This window comes from Lepidochelys kempii, chromosome 5, assembly GCF_965140285.1.
Source record: "Lepidochelys kempii isolate rLepKem1 chromosome 5, rLepKem1.hap1, whole genome shotgun sequence".
NCBI classification, from domain to species: Eukaryota; Metazoa; Chordata; order Testudines; family Cheloniidae; genus Lepidochelys; species Lepidochelys kempii.
Window position 1 is genome coordinate 89,568,615 of NC_136384.1, and position 22,965 is coordinate 89,591,579.

At 41.2% G+C, this 22,965-nt stretch overlaps 1 protein-coding gene across 9 annotated transcripts in view; it reads left to right on the forward strand.

Moving 5' to 3' along the window:
• The first annotated feature begins 3,466 nt into the window (after positions 1 to 3,466).
• FANCC (FA complementation group C) overlaps positions 3,467 to 22,965 on the forward strand; it is a 156,756-nt gene continuing 137,257 nt past the window's right edge. For 3 of the 9 annotated variants that reach the window (XM_073344973.2, XM_078852863.1, XM_078852862.1), the window contains exon 1: positions 3,697 to 3,931. The gene's annotated coding sequence lies outside the window, so the exon portion shown is untranslated. Of the gene's footprint in view, positions 3,538 to 3,694; positions 4,005 to 13,076; positions 13,495 to 22,965 lie in introns of those variants that run through there. The other 6 variants (XM_078852864.1, XM_078852865.1, XM_073344975.2 and 3 more) reach the window with 5 other exon arrangements.

Genomic DNA, 22,965 nt, shown 5'->3' on the forward strand with positions numbered 1-22,965 from the left:
GGGATTTTCTTCTCCCCGCACTCTCTTGTGTATTTTTAACAACTACTGCCATGTTGTAATGATCTTTAGTTACGTGTCTGTGTGTGGATGAGAGCCAAAATAAAAATACTGGCATACTGTACATGAAGAAGAAGAATTATTATATTGATAATGTAATTGATAGGTTGATTAATAAAGGCAGCTTTTTGCTACATACTACAGAAACATAGGATATAAATTCAGACCAGACCAATGATGTATCAATGTCAAAATGGAAAAATGTTATGGTATCCTACTCAAACTCCCTCCATTGTACCAGAATAGCTGGATGCATCTGCTAAATTGATCATCATTGAAAGAGTTAATAAATGTTGACATCTAAGTAAGAATTAACACAATTGGTAATAGAAAATAAATATAAATTCTCCTGTGTTTTTATTTGACAAGAAAGGGAAGGAGTGAAATAGTTAAAGACATAAGTTATGAATTGGAGTCGCAGTGTGAATGTGGGCATTACACCCAAAGCTCAGTGTTGTATTTTCCAGATGTGCTGGATGTGTGGGAAACATTCCAGCCAGTTTGTATTTGTGAGTTAAGAAAGTAATCCTGTTTGAAAAAAAAAATTGCCACTACCCAAAAAAGCCCCTGAAAATTTCAAAATCCAACACTTTTAAATTCATCTGGCAATAGTGATTTGATAAAAAATATAAAAACAGTGTAAGAAATATTAACAGGTGGAGATATTAATATAAGCAGTAGTTAAACTCTGAGGGGAGAAAGAGGTAAGTAATATTTTTACTATTAATTGCAAGTGATATTCTTACAGTTACAGACTGTTAAGTAAAGCCATCTTAAACCCCTGACACAAATAAGTGTTAAAAAATTCAGGGCCTATGACAATGCCTGTTGAAGTAATTTGGAGTTTTTCCACTGACTTCAAGGGACTTTTGGATCAGACATATTTAATGCCACTTCTCTGTTAAGGAGAAAGGAGGGGCACAGTGATATAGTCAGTACTGATTTTTTCACAATGGGAGATGGGGGAAGGAACATTTTAGAGAGAGAGGGAAATACAGGTGCAAAGTTGTCCAAAAATTCTTGACTGGGGTTGGGCTAGGAACAAGGATGTGAGTGGAGAGCTAGATGAGTCTGAGCAGGTGTGTGTAAGTAGATGAATGTGTGAAGCGGTTTAGAGCAGATGGGTGAGACAGAATAGGATGTGAATGAGAGATAACAGGAGATGAGTTAAGAGGAAGGCAGTGGGGAGAAGGATGGGATGAGGAAGAGCTTGAGCATGAATTGAATGATTGTGAGGGAGACTGAATGGAAGAAAAAGAGGAAGAATTAAGAGGAAATAGTGAATGAGGATAACTAGACTGAAATTAGGAGAGTAAATGAAACAGTGAAAAAAGTGAATATATGAATAGCATAGGAAAGGATGAATGGGCTGAACTCCTAAGTACTAAACTTGTGTAGGGAGTCAGAGATTTCAGTGAGATTACTTGAGGATCAAAATAACACTCAGAGCAACAAGAGTGGCAGAACCTGGCCCTTTCATAATTAATGTACTCAACAGCAAGTTTGACCTGATACATGTACAAAATTAGCAGGGGGAGCAGACAGTCCTAGCGCATATTCTCTTATTGGAGTACCAATACAACATTTCAGTCTTCAGAGGAAAAAGGTACTTCTTATTTTACACAAATAGAAACTCACAAAATTAAAATAAGAACCCATAATTTTTGCATTTCTAGGTGGCTTAGGTGGGAAGGAAAAAGGTCAATTGGCATTTAAAGTTAGGTTGACCCAACCCCACATTGAAAAGACAAGAAAGGAGGAGGAGAAATTAAGCTGAGGATTTTCTCCATGTAGTAATCAGAAACTAGAAAAACTGCTGGTGGTATGATAGGGTCACCTGTTTCCTAGGAAGTGGACTAAAACTACCAAGAATTGTCCAGTGGTTAAGGCACTAGCCTAGCCTAGAAGTCTGCTACAGATTTCCTGTGTGACCTTAAGTAAGTTACTATGCTGCTCTGTGCCTCAGTTCCTGATCTGTAAAATGGGGATAACATTTCTCTACCTCACAGCAGTATTGTGAGGAAAAATGTATTAAAGATTGTGAATCTCTTTGGGATCTACTGATGAAAAGTGCTAAAGAAGAGCTAGATATTATTTTACACAGGCTACTGAATAACCATCAGCACATCAATCACAACCTTTACTAACATTCTAGGCCAATTAAAGATGAGTTTCCTTATCCCACTGACAGTCATATGAACTAGACCAGGGGTTCTCAAACTGGAGGTCGGGACCCCCTCAGGGGTTCACAAGGTTATTACATGGGGGGTTGTGAGGTGTCAGCCTCCACCCCAAACCCTGCTTTGCATGCAGCATTTATAATGCTGTTAAATATATTAAAAAGTGTTTTTAATTTATAAGGAGGGTTGCACTCAGAGGCTAGCTATGTGAAAGGGGTCACCAGTACAAAAGCTTGAGAACCACTGAACTACTCTGTTTCCTCATTTTTATATTTAGAGTCAAATCTTGCTTTACTCATCTGTGTAATTCCATTAAAATGAGGGGAACTATTTCACTGAGTATGATCTGGCTCTTTATGGCAATGCTTTCGTAAGTGTGGCCATGCACACAGCAGTGCAATGTTTTTTAAATGTATAAATAACATAACCACAGTTTTGACTGCTTAATTTCTATGGGGTAGAAGCAACTGAGTGTGACCTGTTGTAAATCCAACCGGTTCGGGCTGAAGTTGCTGTACTTGTTTCTGGAATACCCTATTCCTAAGAGCATCCAAGTTAAGCACAACTGTCAAAAAGAGATGGTAAACTAGTGTCGCAGCTATGACACGAAACGTAGCGACCTGAAGCATGCTGGGGGGATGCAAACAGATCAGGAGCTGACAAACTCAGATCAAGTATTGTGCCGAGCTCATAGGTGGGGGAGTAGGGTCTGTGTGTGTGTGTGTGTGTGAGAGAGAGAGACAGTCAGGCGGGGGGGGGGGGGTAACTCTAAAATAATAGGTTTCAGAGTAGGAGCCGTGTTAGTCTGTATCTGCAAAAAGAACAGGAGGACTTGTGGCACCTTAGAGACTAACTAATTTATTTGAGCATAAGCTTTCGTGAGCATCCTATGAAGTGAGCTGGAGCCCATGAAAGCTCATGCTCAAATAAATTTGTTAGTCTCTAAGGTGCCACAAGTCCTCCTTTTCTTTCTAAAATAACAGTGATGTTTTGCCTAAATATAGCACGTTTCTTCCCATCCAGCTAGTCCTGCTCAGCTCCTTCCCACCTACGCTGCCGTGCTCGCTACTCCCCTCCAGGCCCCACGTGCCAGCTTCTCTCCGTTTTTCTTCCCCACCGCCCCCACGGGTCCGACCCCAACACCGCCCTTCCCTATAGCCCCACCCCATGCGCGCACGCGCGTTAGGAGCAGCTGGTTAGGGCGGGGAGGAGGCGTGGAGAAACGTCACTCCAGCGCAGGCGGCCCAGGAGGCGCGAAATTTCCAAACCGGCGGCGCGGCGCGAGGCCCGGGGCCACGGGGTAAGAGGAGGGGGCGGGGCTTGGGGAGGGTCCGGGGTCATTTTCCATTATCGGGGCAGGGGGCCGTGTCCCTCAGGCGCCAAGGGGGAGGCCGAAATTGCCCCCCAGCGCCGGGCGGTGAGGTTAGAGGCTGCTCTGCGGCCGCCGGCGGGGGGGCGGTGCCGTGCCCGTGCCTTCCGCTCCGGGCGGGCCCGGTCGCGGGGGACGGGTGCGGGTCCCTTCCGCAGTGGCTCCGGTCCGGGGCGCTGCGAGGCCCTGCTGCTGCTGCCGCCGCCGCCTCGCTCGCGGGCTTCCCCCCTCTCCCCCCCCCCCCCGCGGGGGTCGGGACCCTGCGCTGGCGCCCGCCCCTCGCTCCGGGCAGCGCCCAGGCCTGAGCGCGCCGGCACTGGCGGAGGTGAGAACAGGGTGTTCTTCAGCTGATCCCGGCTTGGTCCCTTTGCGCTGGTGAGAAGCGTTTCTCCTGTAGGGTGAGCAGATGTCCCGATTTTTTAGGGGCAGTCCCGATTTTGGGGTCTTTTTCTTATATAAGCTCCTATTTACCCTCCACCCCGATCTTTTCACATTTGCTCTCTGGTCACCCTATTCCCCAGGGTGTGTGGCAGCCCCGAGCAGGGGCAGGGTCTCTGCAGCGCCAAGCGGGGCACCTGGGGCTGCTTCTCCCTAGCTTGAAACTAACTAGGTTAACAAAAAGAAAAGGAGGACTTTGTGGCACCTTAGAGACTAACCAATTTATTTGAGCATAAGCTTTAGTGAGCTACAGCTCACTTCATCGGATGATGCCTGTTTAAACTGTACACAGCTGACGCCCTAACACTCAATGGGAATCACATCTCTAAATCCCTTGCAGCTCTTGGAAAACGGGGGGTGGGTTTAACTTTGCCAGGATTTACTCAGTTCCTAATAATATTTTGCATTTCTTGGGCATCTTCCACTTGACCATAACAAAGCTCTTTATAAACGTCAGTGAATTAAACCTCACACTTTGCCTGTATGGTAGGGAAGCCATTACAGAACAAATTCATTCCTGTTACTACTAAAGACAGTATAGCAATATCAGGGCTGTATTTGGTTCTGTATTTGTAACGTTTTGCGTAAGGTGTATGGAAAGGGTTTACACTGTGACTCTTCTCATGGTACTTTGCCATAAATTCATATTCATTAATGTACATTGCTTGCCATACAGCATTGCTAGCTTCTCCTTGCTACGTTGCTGTTGTGTTTCGTCCTTGTTCTGCAGCTGAGAGAAGATAGTTAAGTCAGCTTGCCTTGGTTATTTTTGAACTTTTTTGAGAAAGCCAACAAGATTGTCAATTACTGTCAAACATGGGGGTGACTTTTGTGATTCTGACATGTATATACTAGGAACTGCAAGGAGATAACATATGTAAATATTCATTTCACATAGGTCACAACCATCAGAAAACAACTGGTCTGTTTCTGTCAGTTACTAACAAAATCTGGATTTGAATTCACAATACAGTGATGAAAGTCTCTGTATCTGTTACCAATGGCCCTAACCATCCAGTCTCAGGTTAGGATGGCAAGTGGGAATCATAAAGTCACTGTACAGTTTATAGCAAATGGCTTTAGGCCTCATGCCAACAGCATACAATTTTAGCATACAAATACACATCCAAAAGATCTACTGAGAGGAGAACAAATAACTTGCAACTTCGTTATACCTGGTCTCAAACAATCTGAACCCAACTTTTGCACGGTGTAAGCCAACATTTTGAGACTTCTGTGCTCTAGGGCAGAAACTGTCAATGTGCATCTTTTGCCACAGTGTATCTAGTCTTTTTTTCAAACTGAAATTATTTATATTACTGTTGTGCCTAGGAACTCTAGTCATGGACCAGGACCCCACTGAATTAGGTGCTGAACACAGAACAACCACAAATGGTGCCTGCTCCAAGGAGTTTACAATCTGAAGCATAAGACAAAAGACAGGCAGAGGAGTATAAGGAAATGATATAGTACAGTGGTTCTCAAACTTTTTTACTGGTGACCTCTTTCACAGAGCAAGCCTCTGAGTGCGACCCTCCCTTGTAAATTAAAAACACATTTTTATATATTTAATGCCATTATAAATGCTGGAGGCAAAGCGGGGTTTGGGGTGGAGGCTGACAGCTCGCGACCCCCACACGTAATAGCCTTGTGACCCCCAAGGGGTCCCGACCACAGTTTGAGAACCCCTGATATAGAATTTGTCAACATAATAGGCAGTGGTCATAACAAACCAGCAGCCTAACTGTTATCAAATATATTGTAGTCATCATGACAAAGGAGAGTTTTGAAGAGGGATTTGAAAGTGGATAATGAGGTAGTTTTGCAGATGTTTATGGGGAAGGCCTCTCAAGCATGAGGGACAGAATGGGAGAAAGCAGAAATAAAACTAAACAAGTGGACTTACTAACATCATGAGCCGAGGGGAGGTGAGTGCTGGCAGCTTGATAGCAAATGAGAGATGATTGGTAGTGTGGGGATTAACTGCGAAGGGCATTGAAAGTGAATACAAGCAGTTTATTGCATCAAACATAGAGAAGTGGGAGCTAATGGAGGGATACAAATGGAGGGAAAAGAAATTTCAGGAGAAGCAGCCAAGTTTGTCTGAGGTTTTTACTCACAATTGTAGATGGGATTTCAAAAATCCTCCTTCCAGAAAACTTGAAAAATAGGTAGCAAGTAAACATAATACCATTCCCTCTCTTCTTTACTGATGATGATTCAGACCTTCTCTATTGTTCCATCCACTTCAAAAATGCCTGAATTCTTTTTTTTGAAGCTTTCCTATCTGTGACTGTTAAGACCTTGTTTTATAGCGGATCAATTTTCTGTGTACTTTTTAACCCACATTTTGCTTTTCTTATGTTAGGGTTGCCACCTTCCTATCTTTGTGGGATGACGGTTTGTGCCACAACATTATGGTGATAGGTCCTATTTCAGATAAATTTGGGACACTTTAAAAATAGTGACAGGCCCATGAAAATCATTGTCTTGTAAATTTTGGGATAGACAACAAGCTCTCTTCTCTGCTCCTGTCTTTCATCTTATCTTTTTGGTTATTTTTTTTCTTCCTTCCTGCTGTCTCATCTCTCCCCATCCATCTTTAGGTAATGTATGGGCTGATATTTCTTCACCATTGCCATCTTTTGGATAGAAATAGATCTCTTAAATTCTTGCCCTCTAGTTCTTTGGTAAAGTGGCTATAAACCCTAATACTGTCTACCCCCAGTGGAGATTTTCCTAGTGACAGTCTTGTGATTTGGGAAAAGAAAATCAAGATTTCTATTTCCCATGTTGCACATATGTTTTATGTCTGTATGTACATGGCCACTGACTGTTACATACTATTTTTCTTTGTGTTTCATCTCTGTTCCTTCTGTTTTTTTTTCATTATTCTATGTTGTCTCTGATTTTCTCTTATTCTATAATATCTTTCCTTTTCCCTAAGTGTGTTTTTAGTATTTCCGTACAATTGTAGAGCTGTTATGTTTATGGCTGAGTATTCATTTTAGAAGATGGCATGTCTGATTTGTAGCTCTAGCAATAGTTTTTCTTATACTAAAATAATTATATAGCACATATTATCTTCAGAGTGTTTTATAAGCAATCTTCAGAGGAATGTTTAATATAGAAGGTGGGAATATCATTTGCATTTTATATTTGTGCTGAAGTAGTACTGAAGGTGAATGGAAAAGAAAGAGAGGTTTTTCATTATTGGGCTTCAGTGATCCCCAGGAATACAAATAGAGTAGCAGTATAGAGAGTATATAAATATACTAAGGAATAGCTTTGGAAAGAGAGAACTCTCTATTAATTCAACATTGCTTAAGATTTAAACCTTCTGATGTCAGGGATTTCTGAGTTAAGGCTCCTCTGATAAACTTAAAACATGGTTCTATGTTGAAAAGTGGCATTGTAAAAATGTGTAATGCCGAGATTCCAACCCTCCCTAATTTTCCATAATCCTATGTCATTTTGTGCACATTGTGGCTGAGAAAAGTACGAAGTTCCTGCCCATCACTGTAGATGAACTTCTTACTGACATCTAATATTTTTTGACCAGAGCATGGAGCTCATCATCTGTCAGAAGCTGTGTGATGTATAGATCTATAAGATAATGTAACATGTAAGTACATGCTGGCTGTTGCTTGGTCTGTGTCTGACTCAGCTCATCCAGCAGTGGGAACTACTCACCATGTTCTTCTGGACTGAAGCAGCAAAATTGGAAGTTCATTCTTGGGGCATCAGGTGCAAAGTTACGACTGTCAGTCTACATTGTCTTCCTTTGCAGCAAAATAAAAAACCAACACAGATGCTGATAAGTCTTGTGCTGAGGTGACAAGCCACAAAACCAGACCATAAGCGACAACCTAGTGAAAGTCAAGATGGTCCACGCAGAGCTGAAATCAGCTATATTAGCAACAATCAAAAATTGAACCTGGAGTAGTAGCGACCCACAGCCAGTTATCAAAGTCGAAACTGGGCATTGCAGCAAAACAAAGATTATCTCAAAAGCATTGTGACTGCAAGCATACAGGTTAGGTTGCTGATGCCAAGCATGACAAAGCAACTGAACTGACATCGGATGCCATTCCTATGCCAAAAACAAGCTGCAGAACTAGGCGTTGAAAGTTGTGATCGTATAAGACACTTGATGATTTCTTCACAAGTGAAACCTTATTGCCTGTTCTTAGACTATACAATCATGATCTTTGACGAACTGAATGCTGCAAAAAGAGGAGTTGCTGATTCTCACACTCAGATGTCACTTATTCAGTCTTCTGCAGTGATTTCTGTATCTGCTGAAGGATTATTCACAGCAAGACACACTACAGGAGCGGTTTCCTTGGTGTCAGGTCAATGACATGTCATCTGTTCCAGTGTGCACCAGTTGTGATGAACAATGGCATACCATGTCACAGATAACGGAAGCCTATGGCAAAACAGCATACAATGCTCTAGCTCAGATAATGCAAGTGATCTTCAAAGAAACTCTGATACAGAATTTTGTATTCTGCGTGGGAAACCAACTGAGTTCAGAACAAATCTTGGTGATAAAGGTTTGGAATCACTGATGATCACTAAAGTGGACTTACTTAGTCAACCCTGCCACTTGAAAAATCCGGCAAAGTATTCTTGCGAAAGACCAAGCAAAGAAACCTGCTTGCAAAGCAGTGAGGATGTGGCCAATATCGTGATCAGACCTGATCTGGTTACTGATGTTACTAAATAAAATGTTACCTCAGTTTGTACCACTGTTGTTACTATAATGTTCACAGAAGTGCATCTAAAATGCACTGCAAGCATTTAAAACACTACCCCAGGCCCCCTGTATTTTTGTTTGGCATCGCACCTTTGAGAGTTGCCACTAATCCAAGTAACCTCCCTAATTCCCCCCTAATTTTTTTTCATAAATATCCCTAAAAGTCTGAGCCAGGTCGATATCTCTGATAATGGACTTCCATTTTCAGCATGTCTCATTGGTTTTCAATTATGATGTGGTTGGAATAACAGAGACTTGGTGGGATAACTCATGTGACTGGAGTACTGTCATGGATGGATATAAACTGTTCAGGAAGGACAGGCAGGACAGAAAAGGTGGGGGAGTTGTACTGTATGTAAGGGAGCAGTATGACTGCTCAGAGCTCAAGTATGAAACTGCAGAAAAACCTGAGTGTCTCTGGATTAAGTTTAGAAGTGTGAGCAACAAGGGTGATGTCGTGGTGGGAGTCTGCTATAGACCACCGGACCAGGTGGATGAAGTGGACGAGGCTTTCTTCCAGCAACTCACGGAAGTTACTAGATCACAGGCCCTGGTTCTCATGGGATACTTCAATCACCCTGATATCTGCTGGGAGAGCAATACAGCGGTGCACAGAGAATCCAAGAAGTTTTTGGAAAGGGTAGGGGACGATTTCCTGGTGCAAGTGCTGGAGGAACCCTAGGGGCAGAGCTCTTCTTGACCTGCTGCTCACAAACCGGGAAGAATTAGTAGGGGAAGCTAAAGTGGATGGGAACCTGGGAGGCAGTGACCATGATATGGTTGAGTTCAGGATCCTGACACAGGGAAGAAAGGAGAGCAACAGAATACAGACCCTGGACTTCAGAAAAGCAGACTTTGACTCCCTCAGGGAACTGATGGGCAGGATCCCCTGGGAGAATAACATGAGGGGGAAAGGAGTCCAGGAGAGCTGGCTGTATTTTAAAGAATCTTTATTGAGGTTACAGGGACAAACCATCCCGATGTGTAGAAAGAATAGTAAATATGGCAGGTGACCAGCTTGGCTTAACAGTGAAATCCTTGCTGATCTTGAACACAAAAAAGAAGCTTACAAGAAGTGGAAGATTGTACAAATGACCAGGGAAGAGTATAAAAATGTTGCTCAGGGATACAGGAGTGAAATCGGGAAGGCTAAATCACACTTGGAGTTGCAGCTAGCAAGAGATGTTAAGAGTAACAAGAAGGGTTTCTTCCGGTATGCTAGCAACAAGAAGAAAGTCAAGGGAAGTGTGGGCCCCTTACTGAATGAGGGAGGCAACCTAGTGACAGAGGATGTGGAAAAAGCTAATGTACTCAATGCTTTTTTTGTCTCTGTCTTCACGAACAAGGTCAGCTCCCAGACTACTGCACTGGGCAGCACAGCATGGGGAGGAGGTGACCAGTCCTCTGTGGAGAAAGAAGTGGTTCGGGACTATTTAGAAAAGCTGGACGAGCACAAGTCCATGGGGCCGGATGCGCTGCATCCGAGAGTGCTAAAGGAGTTGGCGGATGTGATTGCAGAGCCATTGGCCATTATCTTTGAAAACTCATGGCGACCCAGGGAAGTCCTGGACGACTAGAAAAAGGCTAATGTAGTGCCCATCTTTAAAAAAGGGAAGAAGGAGGATCCTGGGAACAACAGGCTAGTCAGCCTCACCTCAGTCCCTGGATAAATCATGGAGCAGGTTCTCAAGGAATCAATTCTGAGGTACTTAGAGGAGAGGAAAGTGATCAGGAACAGTCAGCATGAATTCACCAAGGGCAAGTCATGCCAGACTAATCTAATTGACTTCTATGACGAGATAACTGGCTCTGTGGATGAAGGGAAAGCGGTGGACGTGTTGTTCCTTGACTTTAGCAAAGCTTTTGATACGGTCTCCCACAGTATTCTTGCCAGCAAGTTAAAGAAGTGTGGGCTGGATGAATGGACTATAAGGTGGATAGGAAGTTGGCTAGATTGTCGGGCTCAACGGGTAGTGATCAATGGCTCCATGTCTAGTTGGCAGCCGGTATCAAGTGGAGTGCCCCAAGGGTTGGTCCTCAGGCCGGTTTTGTTCAATATCTTCATAAATGATCTGGAGGATGGTGTGGATTGCACTCTCAGCAAGTTTGCAGATGACACTAAACTGGGAGGAGTGGTAGATACGCTGGAGGGTAGGGATAGGATACAGAGGGACCTAGACTAATTAGAGGATTGGGCCAAAAGAAATCTGATGAGTTTCAAGGACAAGTGCAGAGTCCTGCACTTAGGACGGAAGAACCCCATGCACCGCTACAGACTAGGGACCGAATGGCTCGGCAGCAGTTCTGCAGAAAAGGACCTAGGGGTTACAGTGGACGAGAAGCTGGATATGAGTCAACAGTGTGCCCTTGTTGCCAAGAAGGCCAATGGCATTTTGGGATGTATACACAGGGGCATTGCCAGCAGATTGAGGGACGTGATCATTCCCCTCTATTTGACATTGGTGAGGCCTCATCAGGAGTACTGTGTCCAGTTTTGGGCCCCACACTACAAGAAGGATGTTGAAAAATTGGAAAGAGTCCAGCGGAGGGCAACAAAAATGATTAGGGGACTGGAACACATGACTTATGAGGAGAGGCTGAGGGAACTGGGATTGTTTAGTCTGCGGAAGAGAAGAATGAGGGGGGATTTGATAGCTGCTTTCAACTACCTGAAAGGGGGTTCCAAAGAGGATGGATCTAGACTGTTCTCAGTGGTGGCAGATGACAGAACAAGAAGCAATGGTCTCAAGTTGCAGTGGGGGAGGTTTAGGTTGGATATTAGGAAAAACTTTTTCACTAGGAGGGTGGTGAAACACTGGAATGCGTTACCTAGGGAGGTGGTGGAATCTCCTTCCTTAGATATTTTTAAGGTCAGTCTTGACAAAGCCCTGGCTGGGATGATTTAGTTGGGTATTGGCCCTGCTTTGAGCAGGTGGTTGGACTAGATGACCTCCTGAGATCCCTTCCAACCCTGATATTCTATGATATCAAATTTGTTCCATTTTCAAGAAACAAGATTTTTTTCCAACTGCCAGCCTCACAAACTCTTCCTTGGCTTTTGCAGTTAAACTGTGTTCTTTCCGTCTTGTGCATCAGCACCAGTAATATGTTTTGTGTAGGTAAAATTATGCCCTCAGCTACACCTGTACAACCACTTTAGTCATAAGTAGATTGCACAGGTGCACAGTTGCATGGGTATATCTGAATTTGGCTTTGAGTCATTATTAACGATGGATCCATAATACGGAAAGAATGATGTTATGGGGCTTATTCCATCACCCACTTACTTCCCTGGTCCTTCTCTCATGAACAGAGAGCAACAGTACCCGAAGTCCAAACTTGCAAACAATTCAATGTTTATTGGGGTGAACTTCCAGTAAGCAAGATTCCAGTTTCCTTCCTTAGTGTCCCCCTTCCCAGCTCTGACACCACAGAGGCTTACCTGTGTCCCTGTTCCCATTCCCCCCCCCCTTAGCAAAACATGATTCCAATTTCCCCACCCCCATTCCCCCCCTTAGTTCCTGATTGACTGCAGACTATATAGTAAAACTTGTGTTCTGCTTAGTCATACCTTAACCAATCATTTTATTAAAATGTAACTAAGCAATTCTAATCTATTGTAACATGATTATTTAACCAATTATATCCCACCACCTTAATTGGTTTACACCCAGCAAAATTAATTATACAGCAGACAGAAACAGTCACAGAACCAGACAGAGATTATACAGACAAACAATAGGGAAATGGGACTACAGTGATAGAACAATAAAGAAATGAGGATTTCACATCCCAGCTATTGATAAGTGAGTTCTTGGCCAACAGGATGCTATCAAACTAAGTTTCCTTTTACATCTTCTAGGCACTTCCCTTTCTCTGGAGGCGATAGGCATTATCGGGACAGGATTGTATTCCTAACAGCCCAGTAGCACCTTATTTCAATGTGACTAGTTTGGAATGTGAGGATGTGACTGTTCGCTTCCCAGCTTATGGCTGCCTCTGCTGCTTAGCCAAAGGCCTTAGCCTAAGAACAGGGCCTCAGACTGTCACGGTAAGAGAAGGCCCTTACACTGGCAGACAGTGATTTTGATTTTCTTTTATACCTCTATAACTAGCTAAGTGATAAGAATACACCTAAATTCTTAGAATATAGGCCTTTACAGACAGGCCTGAATATCTATATCCTAAGAAGCCCAGACTGACTGTCAGAGCTCAGAGTTTATGGGCTCTCAGTTAGGGGGAGAAAATCTTTTGACTTGCAAATATAACAAATTTGATATGACATCATTGAGACACAATGAACATGGAGCTCTGCAATGCCATTTTTAGTTACTAACAGTACAAGTTCACATTATGTGTTATGTAGCATCTAGGGATGGTCAAGGACCGGGATCCCATTGTGCTAGGTGTGGTACACCTACAAAAGAAAAGGATGGTCCCTGCCCCAAAGACCTTCCTAAGTATTATGGTTTGTTTCATGAACACAAATGATTGGGGAATGTAAAGTAACAATAATCATCCTTTGCATTTCTATGGTGGTTTCTATCTGTAGATTTCGAAGCATTTTACAGACATTAATAAATTGAGCTTCATAAGATCCTTGTGAGATTAATATGTATTGTCCCAATTTTATAGGATGAAAATCAGGTACAAGAAGATTACGTGATTGGTCCAGCATCACACAGGAGGTCTGTGTCAGTGCTGGGAATCAGACTCAAGTCTTCTGGCTCCCAGATCTGTATTTTAACTGCAAAACTATCATTCTTCCCTACTTCAAGAGCTACTAGACAGGTTTATTTTCCAAATCTAGATTAACTGTGACTGTATTGAAATATTCAAAGCACTGTGATAAATTTATCATGTTATACAGCTAAATTGACATATGAGAGACCCCAGTTTTCTTAGAGCAAGAGACATACCACTAGCAAATACTTCACATACTGTATATCAAAAGTTCTCATCTGTCATAAACTGACGTAAATTCATGAGGAATTCCCTTCCATTAGAATATGAGAGCTACAGTAGCTCCTTGCTTAACGTTGTAGTTATGTTCCTGAAAATTCTACTGTAAGTGAAATGATTTTAAGTGAATCCAATTTCCCCATACGAATTAATGTAAATCTTATCTAAATTTAATTAATTTAATTTATTAAATAAATTATATTATATTAAATTAAATTATATAATATAATTTATATTAAAGTAATTACATATAATACAGTATAATAAACAAATATAATAATTTATTATAATAAGTTAAATAATTTATTTAATATAATTTATTATTAATGGAATTAATTTAAATCTTATCTAAATTTAATTGCAATAATCTGTGTAAATTGTAATAGTATAGTAAATTTAATTGTATAGTCTGTGTAACTAGCTGGAATCTTTCTCTGTAAAGGTATTCTTTTAAGAAACCCAAAGAAAACACATCTTGTCTAATTCAAAAGAATTAATGGACAGTTACAAATTCCTAGGGAATGGTATTAAATTTTGTAAATAAACACATGGTGTTCTAAACTTAAAAGAAAAAGTTGCTCTCGATGCCATATAATCTTTTTATTCTGCAGCAGAAATAACCTTTGTTGCTTGTGGATTTAGTGTCCTAAATGAACCTTTACTAAGAAGACCTTATTCTGTGTATGTGTAGATGGAGGGAAAAATACCTGAGACTCCTTTGCAAGATGCTCTTACAGCAGTGTGCTGCTAGTGGAGCATGATTTCATTTGACAATATGCTTCATGTTGTATCTTAATTAAATTAATTCATCCCAGTTTTTCACGATAGTCTGAAGTAGCCAGTAGAGACATTGGTACAAGCATACCCCTTTTTCATCTAGATTCATTGTGACTGACTTTCTGGGCTCTTACTGGAATTTCTGTAAAAAGTTTTATCTCTTCCCCAGTCTACTGTATTATCATTTTCTATATTGCTGAAAGTCTAGAATTCAGCATGTTTTCCTTCACCATTGTAAGTAGTCTCCTGTATCAAGCCTGAGTTACCTAAGTTGAGTGACACATTCTTCCCTGAGCAAGTCCTTGGGAGGCTTTGCGGCTTAGTGGATAGACTGGGACTCAGGAGACCAGGGTTCTATTCCTAGCTCTGCCACTGGTCTCCTGGATGACCTTGGGCAAGTCTCTATGCCTCAGCCTCCTCACATGCATGGTGGATACCTACCTCCTTTGTAAAGCACTTTGAGATCTACTAATGAAAAACATGATATAAGAGCCAGGTATTGTTAAAAATATCTGAATTCACACAAAAAACCCTAAAATTTTGATTCCACAGCCTTTTCAGGGTGGCGCTTATCTCCAGAAAGAGGGAAATGACTTAATATAAGACAGAAGGCCATAGGTGCTGTACTGGGATGAGTATACATTTAATTATCAGTAGACAGCTTCTTATCTCATGTTCACATACTTGTGCTGAAAAGTTTAGGCCATGGTTTTCCTCTTTCTTACATTAGTTTAAATCAGGATTAATCCAGCTGAGGTCAGTGGCATTACATGGGTATAAAAATATCACAAATGAGAGGAAAAGGCCAAGTATTTCTAACTTTTTAGAGGATTGGGACTATATCCTTTCACTTTTAGATTAAATTCACAGTGTGTAACAGAGCATTGTTTTGACTATGAAACCAATGCTCAGGTTGATGCATTGCTGTTGAACTTGCTGGGTGGAGGTCAAATTCATAGCCGGAGAACCTTCTTCTTATCCAAGTTATGGGAGAGGATGTTCTTGTACTCATTTAAAGTGATCCTTTGCCACCAATTTTAATGTATTCAAGTATAAATGGGACTTGTTGACTTGGTACAAATGCAAAGAAAGGCATGTCCTTTTACTTTTTCTTGCCTGCAGTGTAGATTATGTATTATTGTTCTGATCTCAGGGACAAGATGGTCATACTACTGGTTGTGCATATTTTTCACCAACTTTTCCACCACCTTTTTGGTGGAAGGAGTTGTGGGAAGTTTTTAATTCTCCAGGACAGAAGAAACAACCTCAGATGGCTTTGGCCCCTTGATGAGTTGAAGAATATATGTTTTTGTGGAGTTTACCTTCCAGGGTGGATAGAAATAGATGAATTAAAAAAAAAAATCAGATTCTTTTAACTTAAATAGGGTTTTTTGATTTTATTTGTTATAAATGTTTTTAGAAATAAACAGGTTTAGAAATAAACAGGTTTAAAATGACATCTGAATTGAATACAAAATATGTTAAGGCCTAAATTTATTATAATCTCTTAAAACATTTAAATAAAAAAAAGCTGAATCCATGAACCTCTATCAAAAATCTTGAGTTAAAGGCTGCTTGTCTATATATAGAGATTTTTTTTCCCCCAGTTCTATCTTCTGAGGTCAAGCTTTATAAATATGGCAAAATAGGTCCTATACTGTATTAAGGGCTTGTTTTGTTTAATAAAAATAAATTGTATATACTGTTTTGTGTGTTTAATTAAATTCCAGTTACCATCCAATGCAGCTTGATACAAATCATGCACAAAAAGTTAATTATCTAGTAAATAAGTAATGTATCATTCACCATTTTCTAGCGTACTAAAAATGTACAATTAATACAAATCTAAAATATTAAGCTATATAATTGCTTAATAAATATATATAGTTATAGCGTACCCTAGGATATACCAAATCTAATGTAAAAGCTCTATTTACTTGTAAATCAACATGTTTTAATGTTTATATCAACCAATGAAAATGCACTTTTTTTAACAAAATTCCTGAGTACAAATGGAAAAGTTGATTAAAATCAATTTAAATCAAGACTTTCCACATGCTGATTTAAATAACCCTATTTAAATCAGTCCATCCAGATTTAATACCCAAAGGTAGAAATTCAGTCAATATCATATCTTTTAGAGAGAGGAAGATTATTTACCTGTTACTCTGGTTCTCTGAAGAATCTAGTTTCATACTTGCCCATCTTTTCAGAATAAGGCTAAGCTTTATTTGTCATTTATATTTCAGTATAATTTATACTTATAAATTAAGGAGTTTCTTGCTTTCTGTTAATCAGAGACCTTTAAGGGAACCTTCTGGAAGGCACTGATACACCAGTGGTTAATTGGTGTACAAAACATCCCTACTTGTGGTTTAAAGGGTTGAAACTCAGGCAGGATCTCTTTCTTTCTCTCTTTTTCCAATCTCGTGGAGGAAGCTTGAGACCATGCTGCCTATTTGCTCTGGTTCTAGGTGTTGTTTTGTTTGCCTGTTAATCACACTCTTTTCCTTGCTGTAGGTCTCACCAGACCAGTAGTTCTCAACCTGTTTACCATTGTGGACTGCATTCAATGCATTCAACCTATTTACTGTTTTGGGCTGCATTCAATACTACCTGTATGGCTCTGAGGATGTCACAGCTGTGTGCTGATTGGGCTGCAAGCAGTCCACCGGTCACAGGTTGACAACCACTGCACTAGACTAACTGCTGTGAATGTATACTAGGTGCAGGATAATAATATAAAAGTACTCCATGCTAGTAAAACTAAACTGGCTCCTTATTCAGTGAATTATTTACAGAGTTTCTGCAACTGCATTTCAGTCATGTGCAGATTGACTGACTTTCCTGATGCCTCGTCTAAACTCTTCCCTCCTGCAAATTATGCTCATTCATCCAAGTTCCATTCAGGTTGCCACACGGTCTAAGTGATTCTCCCTGGAAAGAAAACAAAGTGGGCTTGATATCTTTCATCAGGTATATTGGACATGGTCCTTGGGATCAGACACTCTGACAGTTCACATCCCATTTATCTTAGTGATACAATGGGAATATTTATGGAAATCTGAGATTATTCAGAATGATTAGAAAAGTTTATTTATAATCCTGACTGCTGCCAGACGCTATAGAAATGGGTATAGATTATATGGCAAATTGAAGAAGTCCGTGAAGTACAGCAGGAGAAAATGCCTCTTTGCTAGTGGTAGTTAGAGCGAGTTCTGGGTCAGTGAGTTTTGTTGACTCAGAACTAACTGCAGGCCTCTAAACCAGCTGTGTCTAGAGTGAGACTTTGAACTTGAGCCAAGCTCTCTCAAATTGGGAGCAAAAAGGCTACCAATAACTTTGTTCAGCTGGGTTACTGGACATTGACCAGAGGGGGGTATCCTGTGGTGATAAGCAAGAATTTCAGGAACAGCTTTGTCCCTTCCCTAGATAGCAACCCATGTAAATGTCACAACATAAATGAAATCATCTGTCATCTACATCAGGCGGAACAGGGACTGAGTTGGAGTGCAGCAATTTCTAGCCTCAGAGAATCGGGAACAAATGGAGCAGGGCCCAGCCTAAAACATCTAAATAAGTTCCTAGTGGAGGCTTGTCTTTAAAACATTCCCATTTTACCATCCTCGGACAGTTCTTATGTTTTGCAGATGAGTGGCAGACTTTTTTCCCCCTCCAACTTTAATCATTACCATTTGATCTTACATGTTTTCCCAGGCTCTCTCTAGGATCATGCTAGGAATAATACTGGTTTTAGGGAAGAAGGCAATTCATTTATCTTTTCCTGGACAATTTTTCTCATCAGGGTTCTTTACAGATATAAAACTGAAGCTAATATACAGTAAAAATAATGGTTCCTGGAATATCTTGTATTCAAGAACAAACAGGCACACAATACCAGGGCAGTCAATCATAAGCCTGGGCTGAGAATGAGTACAAGGTCTCATATTAGAAGAATGTTGAGCGAAGGTGAAGGTTGCCATAATAGAAAACAAGTGGTGTCACAAAAACAAAAATCCAGTACTTATTGTAGCCTATTGGGAATTCTGATCTCATACACAAGCATGTTTCAGTGATTCAGAATTCTTATGATACGAAGCCCTAATTCTGGGTATCCCCTTTCCATCTTGTCCTATCTCATCCATTGGCAGATATCTGGACCCAGTTGTATAATAACCATTCCCATATTGATGAATGAAGAGAAACAGATTTTTAAGGGATTTGCCTGATTCAATTAAGGGGATGGGTACCAGAAAGAGAACACAGATGGAACACACTGATTGAGTGAGGTCTCGGAGTACTGCTCCTTCCATAGTAGCAGACCTATTCTGTTTTTGACAATCTGTGTCTGTTTGTGTTTTTTGTAGTTATTATGAAAACCCTATTGGCACTATCCCAGAGAGAAATTCTCTTGTCCTGGGTCTAACAAAGTTTCTGATCTCTACATGCACTGTCTGCCAAGGGAGAGATGAATGTTAAGCCTTACATGGCAGAAGACATATTAGATGAGTAGCTCCTATACCCAGTAATATCTCACTAAACATAAGGCAATTTGTTGGGCTGGTAATGAACTTCTTTGCATTTGGAAACAGTAAATAAAGTGCCTCTGTATCCGGACCTGGGATGTGAGGTGGTGAATGACATTGTGCAAAGCTGGGTAGGGTCCCTACTATAAGTCTTCCTATCTTTTCCACTGCTCCCCAGGGAAATACAAAGGATAGGAATGAGAGAGTTGCAGTAATACTGTTTATGCTGCTATGGCTCTCAAACTTGATTAACTTATCATTGGAAATTTTGAGGTCTCTGTCTCACAGAGGAGGTCTGCTATTGCAAGACAAGCCCTCCATTGGGACTAGACAAGTTAAAATGAATATTTGGAAGAAGCGATTATTCTCGTGTACCCCCCAAAAGAAATCAAATAAAACTTATTCTGCTGGGTGATAAAAAGCCCATAGTTTAACTAGTTTAATCAGTGAAACATAGCCTTGAATGGTCATAGCCCAGGAGAGCTTTATTGTGTCCAAGCAAAAAAGGTCAAGGAGATGTCCCTATACTTCCTGTCCATTAAAGTAGGCCTCCCAGTGGTTACTAACCCTGATCAGATGAAAAAAGGTCAAGGAGATGTCCCTATACTTCCTGTCCATTAAAGTAGGCCTCCTAGTGGTTACTAACCCTGATCAGATGAGCTTTTTTTTTTTTTTTTTAAGCTGAGGGCTTTCTGTAACACGCAGTACTGTGCTTCTAATTCAGACAGGTAGTTCTCACAACTTTCATAGCATTCACTCAGTAATAGTCTCAAGTTGCAATGGGGGAGGTTTAGGTTGGATATTAGGAAAAACTTTTTCACTGGGAGGGTGGTGAAGCACTGGAATGCGTTACCTAGGATGGTGGTGGAATCTCCTTCCTTTGAGGTTTTTAAGGTCAGGCTTGACAAAGCCCTGGCTGGGATGATTTAGTTGGGGATTGGTCCTGCTTTGAGTGGGGGGTTGGACTAGATGACCTCCTGAGGTTTCTTCCAACTCTGATATTCTATGGTTCCCTAAATAAACTCAAGAAATACTCTTTCTTTGGTTAAGCATCAAAGGGTAGGTCTTCACTTATGGTGGTGTGTAAAGTACAGAGATAAATAAGTGATATAAATAAGTGTAAAGACAGTGAGGCACTGCTTAGGTGAGAAGTGTATAGACACACCAGACCCCTAGGGGGTGTGTGTGTGTGTGTGTGTGTGTGTGTATGTATATATATATATATATATATATATATATATATATATATATACACACACCTTACATGTCTCTCTACACCCCCAAGCAGTGCCTTCCATGCTGACACGACTATTTTTAGCAGTGTAGTGTCCCACTGTCAGAGCTTTTCCTTTCTGCAGTGGAAGAGTCCAGCAGCAGGAAAAGGCTCTGGCAGGAGGGAGGCAGTGGTGAAAGTCTCCAGCAGCTGGAGCCTTTTGCCAGAGCCTTTCACTGCCATGTGTCGCTACACACTGCAATGTGGACACAGCCTACCTTTTTCTGCAGCATGTAGCTACATGGACCCTAAATATCACCGCAAATGTAGACAAGACCAAAGTCCAGTCTTTAGGAGCACTGTCAGTCTCAGGGAAGAGTAGTCATGTCTCCCATATTCAGATCTGTTAGATAGCCATTAGTTCACCAAGTTCCATATATTGGTCATCCAGTCTCAGCCAATGCCATTTCCTTTATTTGGCAGAAGTCTTCTAAGAGCCTTAGTGCCCAGGGGAAGATGGAGGAGATATTTACATAAGATCTACCTCAGGTTGGATGTCCATAATTAAAGAATGATCCTGCTTCCCACCCTGGAGGCACATTGCTATGAACATTCCATTGTAATGGATCTGTAGATCTTAGCATGAAGAAGAATATGAAAATTTACTCATGCTTATCTGAAAATTTCCTTTCCTTAAGTAATAATATCCACAGATGTGGCCCACCCTGGAGACAAATGGATCATCCAGAATAGTGATGGAAACTAACATCCAAGGATATGGGTTTTGTTATCATTAAGTGGAATTTACCATTCTCTGTATCAGAAGAAATTTGTGTTTTTCCTCAAAGTATATTTAAAACAATCTGTACTTTTAAGAAAGTAGATTTGAATTTTCCTGGCTGTGGAAGTTATCTCAGCTGGAGGAAATTCAGGAGCTGGGGCATTCCCCTTCTGCCAGTGACTTACAGGTCTAAGTCTGTCTCTATGCTGCAAACAGGCTGACATTGTAATAGATCTGTGAACTTATTACTTAAGGAAATTTTCAGATAAACATGGATAAATTTTCCTATTCTTTTACTTAACTCCAGACTTCATTTCCCTTGTATATACTTGTGGTCTGTTTCCATATACAGATTTTCTTTCAGGGACTCCTGCTTTTTGTCTCTAATTAATTGCTTTGGTAAGCCCCATCATACCACTTAAACTTAATTCTCATTTTTTGAGGTTTACTAAAATTACTCACTCTCTTTCCCTAAACTCGATTTTGTTCTGAAACTATTTCTCCGAAGAACTTTATATGCTGTGCTATTGCTTTGTTACTCTTTTCTTTCTACCATTGACGTGATTGTTGACTCTCTCCATCCATCACTCTCTTCCACCCTTCAATCTTTTGCCTCTGTCTCCCATTTCAAAATCCACCCTGCTGATCTTCAGTCCTGGCTCATCCTCAACATCTGCTTCCTTTTGCTCCAGCTCTCACACTGTGGAGTGATTTCGGTGGAAATCCTGTGATCAGTCTGACTTCTCCACTACATATTTGTTCTCTATTTCAGTTCTGCCATCTTCCTAGCTGATTGTATCTCACACCCACAATCCCCTCTGCTTTTTTGCTACCTTTGGCCCTATCCTCAAACTCTCTGCTCCTCCTGCCTCCACTTCTCTCTCTCTCTCTCTCTCTCAGATTTCTTCCAAGGGAAAATTTACAAAATATGATATAACCTTCACCCTCCCCTCAGCGTGCCTTCTCCTTTACTCCTACAAATCTTGCACCCGTCACAGATGCAGAAGTTTATTTGCTTTCCTCATCCCATCTCCTGATCTCCCTTTTGCCCACTCGCAATTCTCTTCCCCCCCCTCCCCCAATTCGTCTCGTTAACTGCTCTATTTCTTCTGGCTCTTTCCCCTTCACAATACAAGCATTCTCTAGTCTTTCCAATCTTGGGGGAAAAAACCCAGCCAATTACCACCCTATCTTTCTTCTCCCTTTCATCTCTAAACTCATTTGAATGCACTGTCTACAAGTGCTGTCTAGAGTCCCTCCTCCAATGCCATCCTAAACCCTCTCTCTAATCCAGCTTCCTTCCCTTGCATTCCTCTCTTGCCAAAATGTCTAATTACCTCTTCCTAGCTAAAGCTCAGGACCAGTACTTCATTCTCATCCTTCTTGACCTGTCAGCCGCCTTCAACACATTTAACCATGTTCTTCTTGAAATCTTGTCTTCTGTGACTGTTCTCTCTTGGTTCTCCTCTTACCTCTCTAATCACACATTCAGTGTCCTTTGGAGGATGTTGTTATTCCTCCAGCTTTCTGTTGGGGTCCCACAGGGTTCTGTCCTTGGTTCCCTGTTTTTTTTCCCCTCTGCACCTTGTATCTTGCAAACCTCATCAGCAAACACAAATTCAACTACCCTCTACATGTGATGACTCTCAGATATGCTTTTCTTTCTAGCACCTATCCCCTTTTGTTCAAACTAAAATGTGGGCCTATTTCTCTGACATCTCCTTATGGATGTCTAGCTTGTGGCTCAAGCTAAACATGGCTAAAACAGAGGTATTCATCTTTTCCCCCAAACCCTTCCCGCTAATTCTTTCTCCATTATTGTGGACAACACCATCAACTTGCCTGTCACTTAGGCCTGTAACCCGGGCATCACCTTTGACTCGTCCGTTGTCCACGTCCT